At 37.6% G+C, this 23,352-nt stretch overlaps 1 long non-coding RNA gene and 1 pseudogene across 2 annotated transcripts in view; both read left to right on the top strand.

Moving 5' to 3' along the window:
* LOC102165678 (uncharacterized) overlaps positions 1–22,740 on the top strand; it is a 95,556-nt gene extending 72,816 nt beyond the window's left edge. Inside the window, exons 2-3 of one of the 2 annotated variants that reach the window (XR_002340729.2) lie at positions 8,668–8,815; positions 20,225–22,740. This is a non-coding gene — a long non-coding RNA (uncharacterized LOC102165678). Of the gene's footprint in view, positions 1–4,453; positions 4,529–8,667; positions 8,816–20,224 lie in introns of those variants that run through there. The other variant, XR_309283.4, reaches the window with a different exon arrangement.
* Positions 900–1,542, top strand: LOC100521833 (large ribosomal subunit protein uL1 pseudogene; annotated as a pseudogene).
* Positions 22,741–23,352: the final 612 nt, after the last annotated feature.

Raw genomic sequence — 23,352 nt, 5'->3', positions numbered from 1 at the left:
TCTGCCCACTTATAAAATTATCCACTGTATGTACTGAAAAGTTGAAGTATTGGACAACATAGATACAACCAATGTACTTATTTAGCCATTTTCTAAACAGATGGAATCTAATTTCCTCAGAAAACTATCTTTTTATCCTTCTAACAACTCAATACCCTTATTAGTTTATATACTTAAACTTTTAACAGTTTTTAGGTAATTGTATATTCTCACACAGTTGTGAGAAATAAAACTTAGAGGCACACTTTACCCAGTTCTGCTCATTGATAACATCTTCCAAAACTATGGTACAATATCATGGCCAGTATATTGACATAAGTACAATTCACCTATCTTGTTCAGATTTTCTTTTTTACTTATATTCAATGTGTATTCATGTTTAGGTTTATGTTTTTTTATGTATATACCATCACAATAAATACAGAACATTTCCATGAACAAAAGGATCCCTGATATTTGCCCTTTAACAACTAAACACACACACACACACAGAAACACTCTTCCTTTAGCCTACCTTACCACCTGCTAACTTAGCCATTTCTATAACAATGCATTTTTAAGAATGTTATATGGAGGTATCAGAGAAAATGGCAGAGTAAGGAACTCTGAAATTCTTCTGATCCATAAGAGCAATTTTAAAAAGCAAATGATCAGAATTAACTGTTTCAGGAATTGACCAAAATCTTGCAGCAACCCAACAGCTTATAGCAACCAATTTTTTAGAAAAATGGCTGAGTATCAGTAACAATAGTGAGCTTTGGAGAATTTTAACTTACACTGATCTGATCCTTAACTCCCATCTCAGAAGTAGCATTGAAAATAACACACATTCACAGTACTGGAAGGAGAAAAATGGATCTCATTCTCAAATATTTGTTATTGTTTGATTTGTCTATACCATGAGCAGCAAAGTCTCCTGCAATACCCTCTATGAGGTAGTATAGGAAGTCATGCATGGAAACCAGTGCAGGAAGTTTTTGGAGATGGTGGAGCTTCAGATCAACCTGAAGGACTATGACCCTCAGAAGACCAAATGCTTCTTGGTCACCATTCTTCCACCATATGCTTCTTGGTCTCCAGTCTATTCCCTGCCCGAAGTTCTCTCTGTGTGTTCTGGGAGACCAGCAGCATTGTGATAAGGACAAGGCTGTAGGATACCTGCACGTGAACATGGAGGCCCTGAAGAAACTCAATAAGAAACTGGTCAAGAAGCTGGCTGAGAAGTATGATGCCTTTTTTGGCTTCAGGGTCTCTAATCAAGCAGATCCCATGAATCCTGGGCTCAGGCCTAAATAAGGGTGGCAAGTTGCCTTCCTTGCTGACCCACAATGAGAACATGGTGGCCAAAGTTGATGAAGTAAAGTCCACTATCAAGTTCCAGATGAATAAGTTGCTGTATTTGGCAGTGGCTGTTGGCCATGTGAAGATGATGAGCTTCTGTACAACATCCACTTAGCTGTCAACTTCCTGGTGCCATTCCTCAGGAAAAATTGGCAACACATCTGGGCTTTGTACATTAAGACCACCATGGGCAAGCCCTAGTGCTTATACTAAGGCACAACTTAATAAACTATTCTGCCACCATTAAAACAACAACAACAAATAGCAACAAAAGCAAATCCTGGATAGAAGAGAGAATCTGACTTCCAGAGTTGTTACATTATAATATTCAAAATTCCTGGTTTTCAACAAAAAATTATGACTGCAAAGAAACAAGAATAAAAGTTGTACACAAATAACAAAAGCAATCAGTAGAAACTAGAAGATCAACAGAGTCCTTGAAGAATCCTAGATGTTTGACATTTTAGAGAAATAATTCAAATAATCTATTGTAAATGTATCCAAAGATCTAAAAGAAATCGTGTCTGAAGAACTAAAGAAGGATATGAGACCAATGTGTTGCAAAATTGAGATCATTAAAGAGATACAGATTCTGGAGTTGAAAATTCAGCTGAACTTACAAGTTCACTGGAAAACAGTACATTTGAGCAAATATCAAAAACATAGGTGATGTTGAAAGCAGCAGAGTGTTCTTGGTGTGATATGTGGTTATCAAATGTATCCAGGACATTTTATGTATAGGAGACTCTTGATCCTATTTAAACCTTTTAGTTTAGCAGGGAGTCATCCTGTTTAAGTTTAGAATGTAGGTCATGGTCTGCTTTTGTGGACCAAGGTATCAAGGACACTTCAGTTTTCTAAGTCTGTGCAGTGCTATCCTAGTTTGCTTCATTCTTTTGATTCCACTTGAGTTTGTACTACATCCCTGTTGGTATCCCTGTGGTGGTGGAAGGCACTTAAGTGTGTGACTGTGTGATATTAGGTGATGTGGGGAAAATGGAGTAACTCAGGCTCTTTCCGCCTAGCTGCCATATCTTTCTGGTGCATCAATATTATATAATGATAGTTATACATGTGCATGTACAGTCAAATAGCATGACGACCCCCTCTTATGTAACATTTTGGCAAACTCTTGGATTTGTTCTGCACCAGTATAACTTTCCACACCACTGCTGCAGCTTGTGAAGCCGGTAAAGGGATGTCTTACCTACCCACAGTGCCTCAGCTCTTCTTTAGGTCGCCTGATTCCAGATCGAACCTGCCTGGTCTTGGTAGACTGCACAATAATTGGTGTCATCAGCAGGATTCACAGTAGCCAGGTGTGGAGCCTTCAGCCCCTTTGGGAGGGGTGGAGGAGTGGGTGGCCTTGAGTATGTGGTACTTGGTGGCAAGCCTCCTCTCTTCCTGGGCATCCTCCCAGGAATGGACTGAGGTGGACGGGGTCCCCTGTGAAGATAGAGAAAGCCCTGCATGTGGTAAGGGAGGCCTTGGAAAAGCATAGCACCCTTGTGGAGTCTGGGGTTGTAGGTTAGATGTTCCTTACAGCTCTGCAGTCAGAGACTGAGGCTATGCTGTGTGAGTGCAACAAAGTATGAGAATTACAGGACAGCATGGCAGCCCCCCATGAATGTTTGGGTGCTCGACAGTAAGGGTACCAACCCTAGGAGGATCAGTACACCTACACTGAGATGAGAGGACCTTTGGACGAGGAAGAGGAAGATCATACCTTGCCCTTGTGGGCACATCCAGTCGTGATCCAGAACATAAAACAACAGCAGCCAATCTTCCCATGTTGCTGGGCTCCCACAGTTGATAGAGTTCACCGCTTATTGCCTATATACTCAGGCAGAACTGGTAGACCTGGTCTAATGGTTGTGGCAGTGGCCAGACAATAACTGGCTGCCTGGTAACTAGGGTTAATGGGATTTAGGGGTGGATTGTATTATTTCTTCTGCCCAGGAAATGGAAAAGTTACCTTTAGTGACCATGTGTCCCTCATTGGAACAGTGACTGCAAAACAGTTGACAACATGGCCAAGGTAACCATTCCTTGTAGAATTGGATAATGGCAGCTGTGTGCACTGTATGGGACAATGTGTGAGATATACCTAAAACTGTAAGTGGCATACATATACCAAACTGGTACAAATGTTACAAAAATTAGGAATGTGGCAAGCTATGTTTAATCCTAATGCTCATGGGCCTGATGAAGAATGTTTTGCAGCAGGAATTTGGGGCCTTATGCTGCAAAATGCCCCCTTTGGGTCTTTAATGGCCATTTTGGCTCTATATGTGGGGTGAAGGACTAATGACATAACTACAATGGTGGCAAGTCTGGGTGAGGCTGAGAGCTGACACCAGAGAGAAGGGTTTGTGCAGTTGCAAAACAAGCCTTGGGACCCCCTTAAAGGAAACAAACAAGCCCATGAGAGTTACCCACACCAAAATGTGGACAGACCTCTTGGGGGCAGGGGTAGATCAAGCCAAGATAGATAGCAAGCCTAATGTGTATTTATTAGAATTATGGCAGCAGCTTCAGGGAGATCAGAAGTTCATTGTCGTGAGTTGCAGGGTCACACCCAAAGAAGGAATTAAAGAGTCAAGAAGACAGATGAGAGCCATGCGCTCTAGGACCATTTGGTGTTTGTCGCCCTTTGGAGGGAGGATGCCCTTTTTGCCTTTGAATAGGATGAATGCCGAGGTACACATTTGCAAAAGACAAGTGGGGACCAAAGGCCACATATGGAGTTAGCTATACATTTGTCCTCAACAAATGTATAAGTACTAGCCCTGGTTGACACTGGAACTGAGTGTACGTACCTATATGGCAAGCCTGAAAAAATTCCAAGGCCCCATATTGTATGTAGGTAGATATGGTGGCCACACATTAAGGCCCAGGCTATAAAGTTATCTTTAGGAACTAGACAGTTGCCACCGAGAAAATATAAGGTTTATTTGTCCCCAATCCCAGAATATATTTTAGGAATATATGTACTCCAAGAGCTATGGTTACAAACTACAGTGGGGAATTTCACCTCCAGGTGTGCTTAATGAAAATAGTGGTGAGATGACATGCTAAACATGCCCCTGTACATCTACCCATTCCGTGACAGGTTACCACCAGAAAACAATATTGTCTCCCTGGAGGTAATGAGAAAATTATGGCGACCATAACCGAACTAAAAAAGGTGAGTAATATATGGGCAGCTCAGTGCCCCTGAAACTCACCTGTGTGGCTGGTATGAAAACCAGATGGCACCTGGCAAATAACAGCGGACTCTCATGAGCTAAATAAAGTTGTGTCTCCTTTGCATCCTGCTGTGCCCCTAGTAGCCGACTTTATGAATAGTTTGAGTCGTAAACTGGGTACCTATCATCTTGTGGCCAATTTAGGCAATACATTATTTTCAATTAACATAGCTCCTGAGAGTCAAGATCAGTTTGCATTTACCTTGGAAAGCCAACAGTGGACATTTGCCATTTTACTACAAGGATATCTACATAGTCCTATGCTATGTCATGGCCTGGTGGCCAAAGACCTGGCCAAATAGGATAAATCAATGGCAGTCCATAAATGTCATTATTATTGATATATTGATGACATTTTGTTAACGAGTGATTTTCTTCCAGATTTAAAAAAGGCTGTGTCCCTTTTGTTGACACATCTTAAATCATGTGGCTGGGCAATCAATGAAACCATGTTGCAAGAGCCTGGTTTATCAGTCAAGTTCTCGGGGGTTATCTGGTCAGGTAAGAAAAAGGTTATTCCCAAGGCTGTTATGGTAAATTACAGAAAGACCTTGTCCTGACTTCAATGAAACAGTTACAAGTGTTTTGGGGACTCCTATAGTATTGGAGAACATTTATTCCCCATTTATCACAGCTATTAAAATCATTATATGCCCTTATACAAAAGGGGGCAAAGTAGGACTGGACTACAGAGGCAGAACCTGCCTTTATGGCTTCCAAACACACTCACTGTCAAGGCAGCCCACTCCCCAGAGATGTTTGATCCTGCACACCCATGTGAGGTAGATGTACATGTCACCCAAGATGAGTTTGGATGAGGCTTGTGACAAAGGTCAGAGTGCTACAACAGCCAATAGGGTTTTGGTCCCAATTGTGAAAGGTTGCTGAGGTACGATACTCACTGGTAAAGAAATAGCTGACGGTTGCTCAGCCTTGTTGGTGACTGAAAGAGCAATGGCCATGGCTCCTGTTGTGGTACAGACCACTTACCCTATAACAGGATGGGTCAAGGATTGGGCAGTTACGTCATACAGTGGCATGGCCCAGAGCCCCATCCAGATAAGTGGAGAACATATCTGCAATAGTAGAGTATTTTGTCTACCAGCCCATTGCATGCAAAATTACAGGAAATTTTGGATCTGGTGTTACTGATGTGACATAGCCGATGGCAGTCCACCTGGAGGCAGAGCCCAAGGCTAGCCCCCATGGGGCAATTACTGATCCCAAAAGGTACATGGCATACAGATGGGTACAGTTGGGGCCAGCCATCCTCTTGGATAACAGTGGCCATACAGCCAAAGATGGACACCATCTGATTTAAAATGGGAGTGGGACAAAGCAGTGAATGGGCTGAACCATGTGCTATGTGGATTGTAATTACCCATGAACCATCCCCACTGGTAATCTTTATTGACAGCTGGGTGGTATTTAGAGGGCTGACCATATAGATTACTACTTGGAAACTTAGTAACTGGACTGTGATAACATTGGCCTTTGTGGGGCCAAGTGTTATAGAAAGATTTGTGGGCACTGGGCCACCTTAAACAGGTTACCATCTACCATGTTATAGAACATCCCCTTGGCTTTGCTGGGAAATGATAAGGCTGACATTTTGGCACAAGTCTGGTGGCTAGAAGCAGCTCCATGGCAAGATGTCACCCATTTGTTACACTAGCACCTTTTACATGCCAGACAAAAAACTACGTGGGCCACCATACAGGTGTGAGGCTCGCCGGTAACAATAAAACAGGTACAGGAGTCCTATGAACAATGTGTGATATGCTCCAAGGAGCATCCTCAGTGGCATCCTATGTCTAATAGATAAGTAGTAAGAGGGTGAATGCCCCTTACACGTTGGCAATTAGACATAACTGGGCCTTTACCGTGCTCCAGTGGCCAAAACTATGTAGTTAACATGTTTGGACACTTCCACAGGTTTGTTGGCTGCATATCCTGCCCTGCACCCAGATCAAAGGGCTATTCTTGCCACATTGGCCCATCTGTGTGCCACATACAGGTGCCCTCTACTGATAAAAAGTGACCAAAGCATCCATTTCACAGGCTCACAGGTGCAACAGTGGACAAAAAACATGGGTGTACAATGGATTTTCCATGAACCCTACAATCCCAAAACAATAGGAATAATTGAGCAGTACTATAGCCTTTTAAAACAGGGACTGCAAGAAACCTCTGCAACATCAACCCTTACCAGATAGACCCAGCAGCTATGGCATGTGTTTTGGATGTTAAATAAAAAAAGTAAAAAAGGTGGTCTGGCCCCTGGGGAGACATATATTACATCGAGCTGTGGCTCCAATCTAATTACAAATTCAGACTGCAGACATACTACTCATACTGCTCATGGACATGGCCCTGGACAATACAGGCACCCCATATGAAGTAGGGGGCCTTGCTTGCACCATGGGGACGCAGCCTAGAAGCTGAACTGCAAATTGTGCCAATTGTGATGGGGCAGTGGCTTCCACAAGTACAGATCATGTATCACCATGGTGTGGAGCACAAGGTTATACCAAAGGGGACATTTGTGCTAACCTTATGGCCAATAATGAGCTCATTACTGTTAAATATGGAGCTAAATGATGTTTCTCTGCTAGCAAAGAAGGTGTGGTATTCTAGGCCAAGATGGCCTTCTCTGCCTGCCATGGTACTATCTTCAGACATAAAATTGGCATGTGTCTTGCCAGAAGGGCAGGATTTGCCAAATCTTGTACTGCTGATTTCCCTGTCTTTCCACCCTTAGGTTGGTGTGCACCAACACACTATCAGTTTGGGCTCACACGTATGTGTTGTGAATCTCTTGGTCTGTTGGGTGTGTACTGAATTGCCCACTGGCATGTCTTTGTGGATACTATGGGAAGTTAGATTAGCCATGGTAGAGACCTGGACCTGGCTACAAAACTGGAACATTGGCAATGTCACCTCACAGTGGAATGACATGAAGGCCAAGGTGTTTGTTCTACTGCGGGAGCAAGCGAATCAATGCCCTTGGCTTGGGTACTCTGTATGGAATGGGTTGGGATGACTTACCGCCAAAACTGTTGAGTTGACTATAAAAAGCCCTTATTGTATTGAAAAACAAGGCATGGGAATAGTAATGGGATGAGTCTGCAAAGCCCTTTGTATAAATGAGCCAACTTGGGAGGTTATGAGAAGAAATAATTTGACCTGTGGAAATAAACAGAACCCCTGCTTCTCCTGCCCCCTCTGGAGTAGCCTCTGGGTCTGTGCTCATTACAGCTGGTTGTACTTACCAGGCAATTGGATAGGCTGATCCACCTGCAGGAGTGACCTAGTAATTGGGGAGCATTCAGAGGCCAACACCAGGTAAAGCGAACCCCATGGTGGTATTACCTGCTAGCTCTTTGCACCACAAAGAGCCACCATTGTGACAGAAGCAGAGGTAACTGCCCTAACCTTGCATAGGGCCCAGGCGTCTAAGGCTACACGCAAGGCCATAGGGCTCCTTAATGATGAAGTATATCAATTATGGAAAGTGGCCTTATAGACTAGAATGGCCCTGGGTATGTTAACAGCATCAGAAGGTGGGGTATGCACTATGATTGACTTGGAATGCTATGTGTGTATACCAGATGACCACTCCAATATTAGCTGAGCCTTGAATGCCTTAGCTACAAAAACATTAGCTACTGGAACACTAATGGGAGATGCTTTTACAGGAATGGTGGGCCTCTCTAAATGCCAGCTGACAGAGCACTGCTTTGATCACCTTAGAGGGAATAGCATGTTTCCTGGTAGTATGTTATACTGTTTATTGCTGCTGCAGCCTATGGATACAATGCTCCTCACTCCCCACCAAGGGACCTCAGGGAAGAATTGATGCATAAATTGTAAGGTGAAAAGCCCTGAGAGGGTTGGAGTGTGGGGAAAATGGAGTAACTCAAGCTCTTTCTTCCTAGCTGCCATGTCGTTCTGGTGAGGAATGAAGCAGCAACTACTATATGATAGTTGTTATATGTGTGCATGAGCAGTGGAATAGGATGACAACCACTTCTTATGTTAACATTTTGGCAAATTGTCTGCTTTGTTCTATACCCAGTGTAAAAGGCAAATGAGACTTTCAGCGCTCCTGCTGCTGCATGTGAAGCCAATAAAGGGATGTCTGACCTACCCCCGGTGCCTCAGCTCTTCTTCAGGTTGCCTGAATCCAGACTGATACTGCCTAATCTTGAGAGTCTGCAGAACAGGTGAGCTTTGGGGAGTGCTAGAATCATGTGGATGATGGGTGTTTCCCCTGATGTGTCTTTCAGCAACCTAGTATCAATGAGTAACCACTCTTTCTGCCTGTGCTGCTAGGGAAGGGAAGCACCTTCCTGGATCAGGTTTTGTTGTAGGATGGAATGTGGAGGCAGCAGTGTCTGCCAGTTGGTAGAAGACTGAGATCCAGAACTGGCTAACCAGGTAAAGCTGGTAGTGGAGTAGGTGCCATGTGTGGGGTAGGGGATGGAGTGTACGAGTCTAGTTTCTACCATCGCTGATGCTCTGGGCACAATGACCCACTGCTTCTATTGACTGTGCATATCCCCATTACGTCCCCGCTGTACTTTCCATTTATAAGTTTTTTGCCCAGAGGAAACAGGCTTTGTTTGTTTGAAATTTCAAAGGCAAAAAGTAGTTAATTCATATAGTATGAATTTTAGATCTTTAGAATTCAAAATAATATATGCCAAAAGTCACACATACCTTTATAGTCATTGATACTATGTTTATGGTGTTTCTTGTTGTCTGTCTTGGGCAATGTTTCATACACACTTGAAAATAATTTTTTGTATATTGTTGGAGAGAATGTTTTATAAATTTGAATTAGGTCATATTCTTGATAGTGTTGTACACGTCTGTAATTTTATGTAAATTATTTTGTCAATGTTTTCAATTACCCTGAGGGTAATATTGACATTTCTAAGTGTAAATGTGGACTAGTCTTTCCATTCTGTCAACCTACTCTGTGTTAACTTTAAACTCTGTTATTAAGCACGTTTAAACTTTAAGTTTTTTAAATACCATTTTAACGACTCACTCCCTTGATCATCATGAAATGTCCCTTTTTGTTAATATCCTTTACACTGAAGTTTAATTCCTATAACCATTTCTTCTATCTTGTAATTAATAGATCAGTATTTTCATGCTGTATTTCTTTTTTTGGTCTTTTATCTTTTTAGGGCCACACCCGTGGTGTATGGAGGTTCCCAGGCTAGGGGTCCAACCAGAACTGCAACCACTGGCCTACACCACAGCCACAGCAATGCCAGATCCGAGCCGAGTCTGCAGCCTACACCACAGCTCATGGCAACATCGTATCCTTAAACCACTGACTGAGGCCAGGGATTGAACCTGAAACCTGATGGTTCCTAGTTGGATTCATCTCCGCTGTGCCACGAGGGGAACTCCTCATGCTGTATATTTTTGATCTTTTTATTTTTAAAAGAATCTTTGCCTTTAAAATTAGTGTGCTTTTTGTTTACCACATGCATTTAGGACCATATATTTACAGACCATTTACATTAACAGCATCATTTAAATGTTGAAATGTTGGTTTTAAGCCTACTGTCTTATTTATTTTATTTTTGACCACATTTTCCTTTATTGGTTTCCTTCCTTTCCTGTTTCCTCTTTAATTGTGTGTTTTTAGAATTTATTTCCTCCATTGCATTATTTTTATCTCATCATTTATCATTTTAGGCTTTACAATATTCATCTTGAATTTATCACAGTTTGCCATCAAGTAAGAATGTACCACTTGTAATATTCTAAAATTTCCTTTGTCCAATTTTTAATTCATTTTACTCTCATATATCTTATAAACAAATTATTGTTGTTATTGTTATCATTTTAGTATTATCATTATTCCCTTTTCCTTAGGGACAGTTGCATGTATATCAGATTGATTGGTATTGTCTCACATTTTACTGAGGATGTGTTAATTTATTTTCATTCCTTTTTGTGTGTGCTTTAATTTGGATAGTCTTTATTGACTGGGGTAAAGTTCAATAATTTTTCTTTCACAGTTTCTATACTACTGCTATGTCCTTGCAGTGAAATGGTTCATTTAAGTTTGTATTTTTGAGCATCAAGATTTCTATCTTTTATATATATAGCTTCTATTCCTCTATTGTGCTCCTTATTACATTTACTTGTGTTTTTATTTTTAATTGAAGTGTAGTTGACTTACAACATTATATTAGTTTCACGTGCACAACATAGCAGTTCAGTTTTTTATAGAATATATTCTATTTAAAGTTACTACAAAATAATGGCTATATTTCCCTGTGCTTTACAAATATATTCTTGTTGCTTATTTAATTTATTTTGTACATATTATACATAGTTGTTTGTATCTCTTAATCCCATTCTGCTGTCTTGCCCCTCCTCCTTCCCTCACCTCACTGGTAATCATTAGTTTCCTATATCTGTGGGTGTCTTTCTGTTTTTTTATATATATTTGTGAATAAAATTGGTAGTTTGTGTATTTCTAGGAATTTGTACATTTCATTTATTTTTCTAATTTGTTGGCTTACAAACTATGTTGACATAGTTCTCTTACAATCCTCTATTTCTGTAAATTTGATTGCAATCTGTAAATTTCTGATTTTAGTAATTTGAGTCTTCTCTCTTGTAGTTAATCTAGCTAAATATTAAAAAATTCAGGTACTGCTTTAAAAAGTGCTTCTGGTTTTATTGATTTTTTTATTTTTTTAACTCGATTTTTATTACATTTATAGTTTGATTTTTTTCTATTGTTTTTCTGTTCCCTGTTTTATCTCACAATAATTTTCGTTATTTCTTCCCTTCTGCTAGGTTTGAGTTAGTTTGCTCTTAATTTTCTGGTTACTTAAGCTGTAAAGTTAGGTTATTGATTTGAGATTTTTCTTCCTTCTTAATGTAGGCATTTAAAGCTATAAGTATTATTCTGAGCATTGATTTTGATGCATCCCGTAAGTTTTGGTGTGTTGTGCTTTTGTTTTCATTTCTTGCAGAATGTTTTATAATTCCTCTTATGTTTAATTCTTTGATCAATTTGTTATTTGAGAGTTTGATTTCCATATATTTTTAAATTTTCTTCTGTTATTACTCGCTAGTTCCAATCAATTGTGGTCAGAGAAAATGCTGTGTATGACTCCACTGCCTTTAATTTTGTTGAGATTTGTTTTCAGTTTTAACTATGAAACATATGAAACGTTTGAGTTTTATATCACTGAAAAAGTTCCATGTACATTTTTGTCTTAGCGCCACACTGGCAGCATATGGAGGTTCTCAGGCTAGGGGTCTAAGCAGAGCTGCAGCTGCTGGCCTACTCCACAGCCACAGCAATACCAGATCTAAGCCAGGTCTGCGACTTACACCACAGCTCATGGCAACACTGTATCCTCAACCCACTGAACAAGCCAGGGATCGAACCTGCGTCCTCATGGATACTAGTCAGATTTGTGTCCTCTGAGACATGATGAGAACTTCCCCCATGTACATTTTTGAAGAACATATATTCTGATGTTTGGGGGGTAAGAGGGAGTACATTTATAAATCCATTAGGTCTAGTTGATATATAGTGTTGGTCAAGTCCTCTATTTACTTAGTGATCTTCTGTCTAGTTCTTATATCCATTATTGAAAGTGGGTATTGAATTATCCAAATAGTATTGTTGAATTTTATATTTCTCCATTCAATTTTGTAAATTTAACTTCATATATATTGATAGGCTTTGTTATTGAGTGCATATAGCTTATAATTATTTTATCATCTTCATGGATCAACTTTTTATCAATATATAATTTCATTTTTGTCTCTTGTAACAATTTTTATCTCAATGTCTGTTTTCTATTTTGTCTGATACTAGTAAAGATACCACAGCTCTCTTTTAGTTACTATTTCCATTGACTGTCTCTTTGCATTCTTTACCTTCAATCTATATGTGCTTTTATATCTAAAGTGAGACTCTTATAGACAGTATATACTTGGACCTTGTTTCTTTAGCTATTTACTGATCTCTAACTTTCATAGGATGTTTTTGATCCATTCACATTAAAATAATTAGTGGTAAGGAAGGACTACATCTACCATTTTGCTATTTATTTTCTATTTATCTTGTATATTTTTGTTCATTAATTGCTCCATTACTGCCTTCTTTTGTGTTCAGCTGATATTTCCAGTATAGTGTTTTGATTTTCTTTTCATTTAATTTTCTATATATTTCATAGGTACATTGGTTACTCTGGGGATTACATTTAACATTTTTAATTTATAACAATCCAGTTTGTATTAATGCCAATTTAGCTGCAGTAATATACAAAACTCTGCTCCTATACAGCTTTTCCCTCTTCCTGTTGTTTTTGCCACAAATTAAATCTTTATACAGTGTGTTCCTATTCAGATTTATAATATTGTTTTATGGGTTTGCATTTTAAATCATATAGGAAAAATAAAGTGATCTTACAAACCAAAAATATAATAACACTGGCTTTTATATTTACCTGTAAATTTACCTCTATTAGAGTTTTTATTTCTTCCTGTGGCTTTAAGTTAATGTCTGGTCTCCTTTCATTCAAGCTTGATGAATTCCCTTTAGGATTTCTTGAAAGACAGATCTACTAGAAACAAACTCCTTCAGCTTTTGTTTATATGGAAATGTCATAATATCTCTTAATTTTTGAAGGATAAATTTTCCATATCTATAATTGTTGGTTGGCAGGGTTGCTGTTATTGTTTTTATTTTGAAACTTTAAAATGCCATCCTACTGCTTTGTTGCTTCCATATTTTTTGATGAGAAATTGGTTGTTAATATTATTGAGGATCCCTTATCTATGAGTCTCTTCTTTCTTGCTGATTTCAAGATTTTCTTCTTTGTCTTTCAACTGTTTGACTATAATGTGTCTCAGTGTGAATATCTTTGTATTTATCTTTTGAGGTTTTTGAGCTTCTTGAATGTATAGATTTATGTATAGATTCAATGTGGAAGGTTTTAGCCATTATTTCCTTAAATAATCTTTCTAGCCCTTGCTTCTACTATCATCCTGCAAATACCATTACATGCATATTGCTGTGCTTGATGGTGTCCCACAAATACCTTTAGGTTCTATTTTTTTTCATTCTTTTTCTTTTCTGCTCCTTGGACTACATCTTGTTTGGTCTCTCTTCAAGTTCAGTGATTCTTTCTTCTGCCCGATCAAATGTCTGTTGGCACAATCTAGTGAATTTCTTTATATTAGTTATTGTACACTTCAACTCCAGAATCCCCATTTGGTTCTCTTTTATATCTCGTTATTGATATTGTCTTTTTCCTTATACATGCTTTCCGTGATTTCTTACAGTTCTTTGAACATATTTATTAGAATAGCTGATTAAATATTTGTCTAGTAAGTGCAGTGGCTGGCTTCCTCAGGTATAGTTTCTATTTTTTTTTTCCTTGAGAATGGGCCAAAGTTTGTTTCATTGAATATCTCATTATTTTTTAAAAATGTAATTATTAACATGATAGTGTGTTAACTTCGTAAATCATATTATTCTGTCTGGTGTTTGTTGTTGCTGCTTTTTGTGCATTATATGTTTGTTTAGTGGCTGTTTTAAGTTATTTTTGTCAAGACAGTGTGTTAGGTTTCTCCAAAGAAACAGAACCAATAGGATGTACACATATTTTATTACAAATTTTAAAGCTTCATATTCTCCTGCCTCCTCAACATCTCCACAGATACACTGCCTAGGTAACAAGGTGCACCAGTGTGTAACTGTCCCATGCCACAAGTTCCTTTTTATGTCCTCCCCTGATTGTGATATAGTGTCATTCAAATAGACCAGTAAATTTCTTTTGTGACTATTACTTGTTTCCCCCATCTTGACCCTCAATAGAAGCACCTTTCCATGGGTCCCCATTCTTTTTCTTAGCTCCCCAACTGCTTGGTTGAGTGCATTCCCTCAGTGCCTCCCCATTATCCCCCCTCATGGCATGCAGTGATTTTTGTCACTCTAATACCTATGAGTATGATGAACTATGTTTTCTTGCATTTCTCCTGTGTCCCCAATTGTGGCTATACCTGACTGGTCTTCTCATAAAAGAGTACCATATGTACTGCCTTCCCTGCACGAACAATCTGAACCAGGAATACAGACTTTCATCCCATGACCATGTCTAAGCTAGGGAGTGGGGAATGGTAGCAGATTAGTTAAAATGCCAAAATGCTCTCTTATTGAGATTAGTAGCTTCTTCCTTTTAAAAAAAATAATGGTCATATCCACCACATATGGAAGTTCCAGGGCCAGGGATTGAATCTGAGCTACAGATGTGACAACACTAGATCCATAACACGCTGCACCAGGCTGGGGATCAAACCTGCGCCATTGCAGAGACACATCAGGTCCTTAATTGCTGCACCACAGAGGCAACTCTGATACTTTTTTTAATTTAGCATTTTTCTTTACTGTTGTAAGCTTTTAGTTAGAATCTAGAGTTTGAAATGGTTGATTCTGAAAGTTTCTACCAGTTTAATTGTTGCTTTAGTGAATGAAAAATGAAAGCTGTAGAAGTTTTTCCACTTAGAACTCCATGATAGTTATTTTTATTTTTACTCAACTGTATTCTCTGATTTAGTGGAAACTTAAACTTAAGAACTGGGCATTTTCCCCAGAATTGCCAAAGGAATTCTGAGGAACAAAAACCAAGTAGAAGGCATAACTCTCCCAGACTTCAGGTACTATTACAAAGCCACAGTCATCAAGACAGTGTGGTACTGGTACCAAAACAGACAGGGAGTCCAATGGAACAGAATAGAGAACCCAGAAATTAACCCGGATACCTGTGGTCACTTAGTCTTTGACAAAGGAGGCAAGAACATAAAATGGGAAAAAGACAGTCTTTTCCGCAAGTGGTGTAAATCAGTGAAAGCAGAACACACCCTCACACCACACACAAAAATAAACTCAAAATGGCTTAAAGACTTAAACATAAGACAAGACACCATCCAACTCCTGGAAGAGAACACAGGCAAAACATTCTCTGACATCACCTTACAAATGTTTTCTCAGGTCAGTCTCCCAAGGCAACAGAAATAAGAGCAAAAACAAACCAGTGGGACCTAATCAAACTGACAAGCTTATGCACAGCAAAGGGAACCAAAAAGAAACCAAAAGGACACCTTACAGAATGGGAGAAAATAGTTTCCAATGATGCAACAGACAAGGGGTTAATCTCTAGAATATATAAGCAACTTATACAACTCAACAGCAAAAAAGCCAGCAACCCAATGGAAAAATGAGCAAAAGACCTGAATAGACATTTTTCCAAGGAAGATGTATAGATGGCCAACAAGCACATGAAAAAATGCTCAACATCCCTGATTATTAGAGAAATGCAACTCAAAACTACCATGAGATACCACCTCTTACCAGTCAGAATGGCCATCATTAAGAAGTCCACAAATAACAGATGTTGGAGGGGGTGTAGAGAAAAGGGAACCCTCCTGCACTGTTGGTGGGAATGGAAGCTGGTACAACCACTATGGAAGATAGCATGGAGGTACCTTAAAAATCTATACATAGAACTACCATATGACCCAGCAACCCCACTCTTGGGTATATATTCGGACAAAACTTTGCTTAAAAAAGGCATGTGCACCTGCATGGTCATTGCAGCAGTATTCCCAATAGCCAAGACATGGAAACAACCCAAATGTCCATCAACAGATGATTGGATTAGGAAGAGGTGGTATAGATACACAATGGAATACTACTCAACCATAAAAAAGAATGGCATAATGCCATTTGTAGCAACATGGGTGGAACTAGAGACTCTCGTACTGAGTGAAGTAAGTCATAAGGAGAAAGACAAATACCATATGATTATCACTTATATCTGGAATCTAACATAAGGCACAAATGAACCTTTCCACAGAAAAGAAAATCATGGACTTGGAGAATACACCTGTGGTTGCCAAGGGGGAAGGGGAGGGACTGGGGTGGATGGGGAGATTGGGATTAATGGATGCAAACTGTTGCCTTTGGAATGGATTAGCAATGAGATCTTGCTGTGTAGCACTGGGAACTATGTCTAGTCACTTATGATGGAGCATGATAGTGTTAGATAAAAGAATGTGTATAGGTATGTGTAACTGGGTCACCATGCTGTACAGTAGAAAAAAAAATTGTATTGGGGAAATAACAATTAGAAAAACGAACTGGTCGTTTTTTTTTCACTCAATTCAGACTATTCAGATTTTAGAGCACTTTATCTGCACATCTACATTCTCTTTCTTACTTGGCCTTGCTTATTCAAGCTGTTTCAGTTTCTATGAATTACAGTTTCTTCTCTCTTTGCTCAATGAAACTTTGTCCTTTGCTAAGGTTTGCCTTCTCCCAGCCAGAGTCAAACAAATGACTTAAAGCAGAAAATCAGGAAAATAGTAGGGGTCATCTCATTTGTTTTGATTTTTTCATGGATTGCAATCATGCACTGTCTATTTTCCAACGCCTGAAAATATTTTCTTCTTAAATTTTTTTGTTCAGTTTTCTAGTTATTCATAGTATGATAATGATTCAGGTGCAAGTTAATCATGGTCTCAAGTGGAAGTCTCTGGTATGTTATACAAGATCACTTAAAATTTGTTCCATTTTAAATAATCATTTTAAAGCAGAGACTGCAGACTCTTCATTTTGACCTTCAAGGTATCTAAAATCAAAACATTGTATTATTTTACATATAAACGGCAAATTATATCAATGGGCCCTGAGTTATAAAAGGTCATGATTTGAAGGCAAACATAAAGATGTAATAATGTATATACACAGTTTTAGCCAACAATTCCAAATTCACCTGGAAAGATTTACTTCCATGGTAGGATACTTCTAATAGGATTTTGAGCTTTCAGCAATGCATAAATATTATTTAGTATGAAAATTTGTTTTTATGCTGTTGGATTACATTTGAAAATTTTAATTATTCAAAAATCTTTAGATTCGTCTTCAGATTCGTTTCCACTGTGCCGCAATGGGAACTCCCATAGTAATTATTATAAAGTGCCAGTATGACTGTCGCAGAAGCAGACCAGTATTGGTATTCATGGTGCTTCATTACCCATACTGTGGTTTGTCAATGTCATTAAAAATATGTTTTAATTATCATTGGTATCAGATGAGCATTTTAAAAATAAAAGAGCATATCAGAAGATGTTTTAAGATTTTTAAAATGCATCTTAACTTTCAAGGACTACCTCCTTTCTTCCATCTTTCATTCATGCAACATATATTTATTGAGTAAAAACTCTAAGTCAGGCATTTTTCTAGGTGTCAAGGATACAACAGCAAAGAAAATCTATCCTCTGCATATATATACATTTTTAGCAAAGAAACAGATGATATACAAATGATACATTATAAAAATGTTAACTGCTAAGAAAAATAAAGCAGAGTAACAAATATAATGTGACTATACTTATGGGACATCCATATTATACTACAAATGTGGGTCATGTTTGCAATTCAGTTTTCAACTAAAATTTCATTTGCTGCAATTGATTTCTCCTTATCTATTTAATACAGTTGTTGTTTCCTGTTAGTAAGACACAATGTGCTTGGATTTCATAAGTATCTGTGGATTGTTTATATGTTACATTTTCTTCCAGAGTCTTCCTTAATATGTCTTACAAAAGTATGTATCTCAGAATCACAAAAAAACATTTAGGCAGTGAATATTTTTTTTTGTCTTACACACAATTCCAAGTTGGAATCTTACTAATATATTTGCACATAACTTGTTCCCTCATAAACAAACTGTCTTTGCTTTAAGGAAGAGTTGTCAAATTGCTAAGTAAATACTTCAATAATGAGGAAGGGAGGAAGGGAAGAAGGAGTGGATAAAGGAATTAATTTATTAAGCATTTTTATGCATATGAATTCCACATATAAGAAAGAATACAAATCCCTGTGAAGCAGGAAATCTGACCAAAAGAATGACTATATGAGACTGGTCAGAGGTAGGAGCCATAGTCCTTCAGGGTTTAAATAGGGTATCCAGGAGCATGCAGGTCCCATAAATACTGCTTTTAACCTAAAAAGTGAAATAGTGGTATATAATAGCAATAGCAGTTAGACAAGACCAGTTACAGCAGATCACAAGGAATATCTGAAAGAAATTATATAATACACATATACCATATAAGCTGATATTTAAAGAATATTTAGGATTTTGAAAAATAGAGAAAGGGAGTTTACTCTATTAGGAGAAAAAGGTAACATCATCACAACAAATTCCTCTCCATTAAAAGAGAGGTTCTTAACTTTAGTGTGCATGAGTATCAAAATCCTTTGAAGGGCTTGTTATATCACATACTGTTAGTCCCAGCAGCAGATTCTTTGACTCAATAGATCTTGAAGAGGCCTGAGAATTTATATTTCTAACAAATCCCAGGTGGTATTAATGTTGCTTATCTGTGGGTCTTACTTTGAGAACCATTGTAATAAAATTATGAGTGGTTGTGATATAATAGAAGTATTAGCTAATGCTACAATGGCAATCGTATTGCAGTGTAAATGCATCAAATCAATATGTATGCCTTAAACTTATACAATGTTATGTGTCAATTAGACAAGCGTATGAGAAAGAGATGAACAATGATGATATATCTTTCCTTGACTACTTCTAGTCTTTTTTAATTGAATTATAATTGATTTACAATGTTGTGCCAGTTTCTGCTGTATAGCAGAATTATCCAGTTTTATATATACATATATACATTTATATATACATATATATTTCCTGTCTTATCTTCCATCATGATCTATCCAAAGAGGTTGTATATATTCCCTGTGCTATACAGTATGACTTCTTTGCTTATCCATTCTAAATGTCATAGTTGTATCTACTAACCTCAGACTCCCAGTCCATCCCTCTCCCTCCCTCCTCCTCCTTGGCAACCACAAGTCTGTTCTCTACATCTGTGAGTCTGTTTCTGTTCTGTAGATAGGTTCATTTGTGCCACATTTTAGATTCCACATATAATTCATAGTATATGGTATTGTCTTTCTCTGTGACTTATTTCACTTAGTAATCTCTTGTTGTATCCATGTTACTGAAAATGGCATCATTTCATTTTTTTACGGCTGAGTGGCATTCCATTGTATTATATGTACCACATATTCTTAGTCCATTCATTCATCTCTATGGGGTGTCCAGTAGGCACATGAAAAAATGTTCAGCTTCACTAATTATTAGAGAAATACATATCAAAACTACAATGAGGTACCACCTCATGCTGGTCAGAATGGCCATCATTAATAAGTCTACAAATAACAAGTGCTGGACAGGGTATGGAGAAAAGAGAACCCTCTTACACTGTTGGTGGGAATGTAACTTTGTACAACCACTATGGAAAACAGAATAGTGGTCCCTCAGAAAACCAAATGTAGAATTTCCGTATGATCTAGCAATTTCACTCCTGGGCATATATATGGAAAAAACTAAAATTCAGAAAGATACATGCACCCATGTGTTCATTCACAATAGTGAAGACATGGAAACAACCTAAATGTCTAGTCTTCTTTTATATGAGAAAGATTAACTCCTAACATTTTTAGTCAATTTTTATTGATTTTTTCTTTTTCTTTTTTTTTCTTCCAGTTGCATTGAGATGTAGTCAACATACAAGCAGTGTGTAAGTTTAAGGTATACAACATAATGATTTGATTTCACTTATAAACATCATGAAATGATTACCACAATAAGTTTAGTGAATGTCCATCATTTCATTTATAATTACAAAATTAGGAGTTCCCATCGTGGTGCAGTGGTTAACGAATCCAACTAGGAACCATAAGGTTGAGGGTTCGATCCCTGCCCTTGCTCAGTGGGTTAACTGTCCGGCGTTGCCATGAGCTGTGGTGTAGGTCGCAGACGCAGCTTGGATCCCACGTTGCTGTGGCTCTGGCATAGGCCGGCGGCTATAGCTCTAGCCTGGGAACCTCCATATGCAGCAGGAGCGGCCCAAGAAATGGAAAAAAAATTAAATAAATAGAAAAAATGATAAGAACTCTTATGATTTACTCTCCTAACAACTTTGATATATAATGTATAATGATGTTAATTATATTAATCATGTTATATGTTACATCTCTCATATTTATCTATTTTATAACTGCAAATGTTTAACTTTATACCACCTTCATCCAGTTCTCCCTTTCCTCACCCCCTACTTCTGGTAACCACAAATCTGATCTCTTTTTCTATTAGATTGTTTCTTTGTTTATTGAAGTATAATTTGACTATAATACTATGTTAGTTCCTCTTGCACAATAGCCATTTATTTATATACATCACAAAATGATCACTACAATAAGTCTAGTTACCATCTGTCATCATACAAGATATTGTACTATTATTGACTATAATCCCCATTCTGTACATTTCATCCCCATGACTCATTTATTTTCTAATTGGAAGTTCATATCTCTTACTCTCCCTCACCTATTTCATTCATTTCCCCAAACCCCTCCTTTCTGGAAACCACCTGTTTGTCTTCCACTTCCATAAGTCTGTTTCTGTTCTGTTTTGTGTGTTCATTTGCTTTGTGTTTTTAGATTCCACATATAAGTGATATCATATGATACTTGCCTTTCTCTGTGTGACTTATTTCACTTAGCATTATACCCTCTAGGTCTACCCCTCTTGTGGCAAATGCTAAATTTCATTATTTTTTATGACTGATAACATCCCATTCTCTGTGTGTGTGTGTATATACACACCACAATTTCTTTATCCATTCATCTTTTGATGGGCACTTAAGTTGCTTTTATACCTTGGGTATTGCACACAATTCTGCAGTAACATAGGAGTACATAAATCTTTTAGAAGTAGTATTTTTGTTTTCTTTGTAATTGAAGTGAAATTGCTGGATCATATGGTAGATATATTTTTTTTTCATTTTTTGAGTAATCTCCATACTGTTTTCCACAGTGGCTGCACCAAGTTACATTCCTCTCAGTGATGTATGAAGGCTCCCTTTTCTTCACATCTTTGCCAATGCTTGCTGCTTGTTCTCATTTTGAAAATAGCCATTCTGACAGGCGTGAGGTGATCTATTACTGTGGTTTTAATTTGCATTTCCCTGATGATCGGTGATTTTGATCAACCTTTCATGTTTCTGTTAACCATTTGTATGTCTTCTCTGGAAAAATATTTGGGTCTTCTGCCCATTTTTCAAAATCAGGTTGTTTTTCTTTTTATTAATTGAGTTGTATCAGTTCTTTGTATATTTTGGATATTAACCCTTATCTTTTTATGGCTGAATAATATTCCATTGTATGTGTTTGTGTATCTCACATTTTTTTTATTTATTTATATGTCAGGGACACTTAGGTTGTTTCCATGTCTTGGCTACTGCAGTGAGCATGGGGGTGCATATATCTTTTCAGATTAGTGTTTTCATTTTCTTTGGATAAATACTCAGAAATAGAATTGATGGATCATATCATAGTTGTATTTTTAATTTTTTTTAGGAAACGCCATACTTTCTGCCATAATGGCTATACCAATTAAATTTGTAGTCTTACTGAGAAATGAAAGGCACAATAAACATTATTTTTGGTGGATGAAGGCCATCATGGGTGACTTAATGAATCTTCCACTCTTATGCAGGTACTTTGATGTCATATAATTACTTGAGCAGAAAAACCAAATCCTCTTCCTGTACTCCCTGCTCCCAAGCAAAATTTCAAAGTATTTCCTTAGTAAATCATCCAAAGAAATACTTGTATATTTCAGGTAGACTGTTTAGTTAATACAGGGATAAAAATGTGATCTTCACTAATAAGATTCTCACCCTTTTCAAAATTCAAGTAGTTTATATTAGTAGAGTTCTCCTAGATGTGGATTTCAAAATAATTTGTCAATGGGGGAACTTGTCAAGTATTTTGAAGAGAAATTGAATAGCAATTAATTTTAAACCCATACAGACATTTTCTCTGATTTATGTCTGCTGTCTGGAAGGACCATGCAGCTCAAGGTTTTGACTTCACTCTACTTTTATATGTATTTGAATACATTAATCAAACCATCTTTCATAAGGATAGAATGTCATCTGATATCTTCCTTCACAGTGTAATTGTTACTAAATCTTGGAAATAAAGTTGAAAATATATTAAGGATATGACTTGAAATTATTTTCTTTAAAAAGGATAATTAATAGGTTTATCACCATATTCTAGGAAGTATCTCATAATGTCATGTGGGTCAAAGCTTGTCAAAGCTTCTTTTTTATACAAGCTCGTACTGAATTATGCATAACAAAAAGAGTAGACTTTGCAAAAGAAATCAGATTAAGATGTTTTATAAGAAGTAGATTTTCTAACTATGTTTTTATGGTAGATTTTTGTAGGTAATAGGAACAATGCCTACTATTGATGGTTACATCATTTATCCAACACATTTATCACAAACATTATTTTTCAGATTAAAAATATGTATTAAATGTTTTATATGTACTAGCCCTTGTACTGCTTTGAAAAAACAAATTCATGATCCTCATATAGCTCATAATCTGAGAACATGGTCTGCCATAGTTTGTGAGATACATGTTCACAAATACAGTATATAAGTGCTAGGGTGGTAAACATAAATAGGCACAAAATCTTGATTGGAGGAAGTTATATCTAACCTGGAAATTAAAAAGTGGTAAGATTAGACAAAAATTGTGTTTGTGTGGTGAGTCTGTCTGTGTGTAGATAAATGCAAATCAACTAGTCAGGGTAAGT

This window comes from Sus scrofa, chromosome X (genome assembly GCF_054392235.1).
Source record: "Sus scrofa isolate SSC_HxYL_T2T_F1_AM1 chromosome X, Sscrofa_HxYL_maternal_Yorkshire_Landrace_v2.0, whole genome shotgun sequence".
NCBI classification, from domain to species: domain Eukaryota; kingdom Metazoa; phylum Chordata; class Mammalia; order Artiodactyla; family Suidae; genus Sus; species Sus scrofa.
Note: the sequence above shows the minus strand (reverse complement) of the source record. Positions and strands in the feature narration are given on the sequence as shown.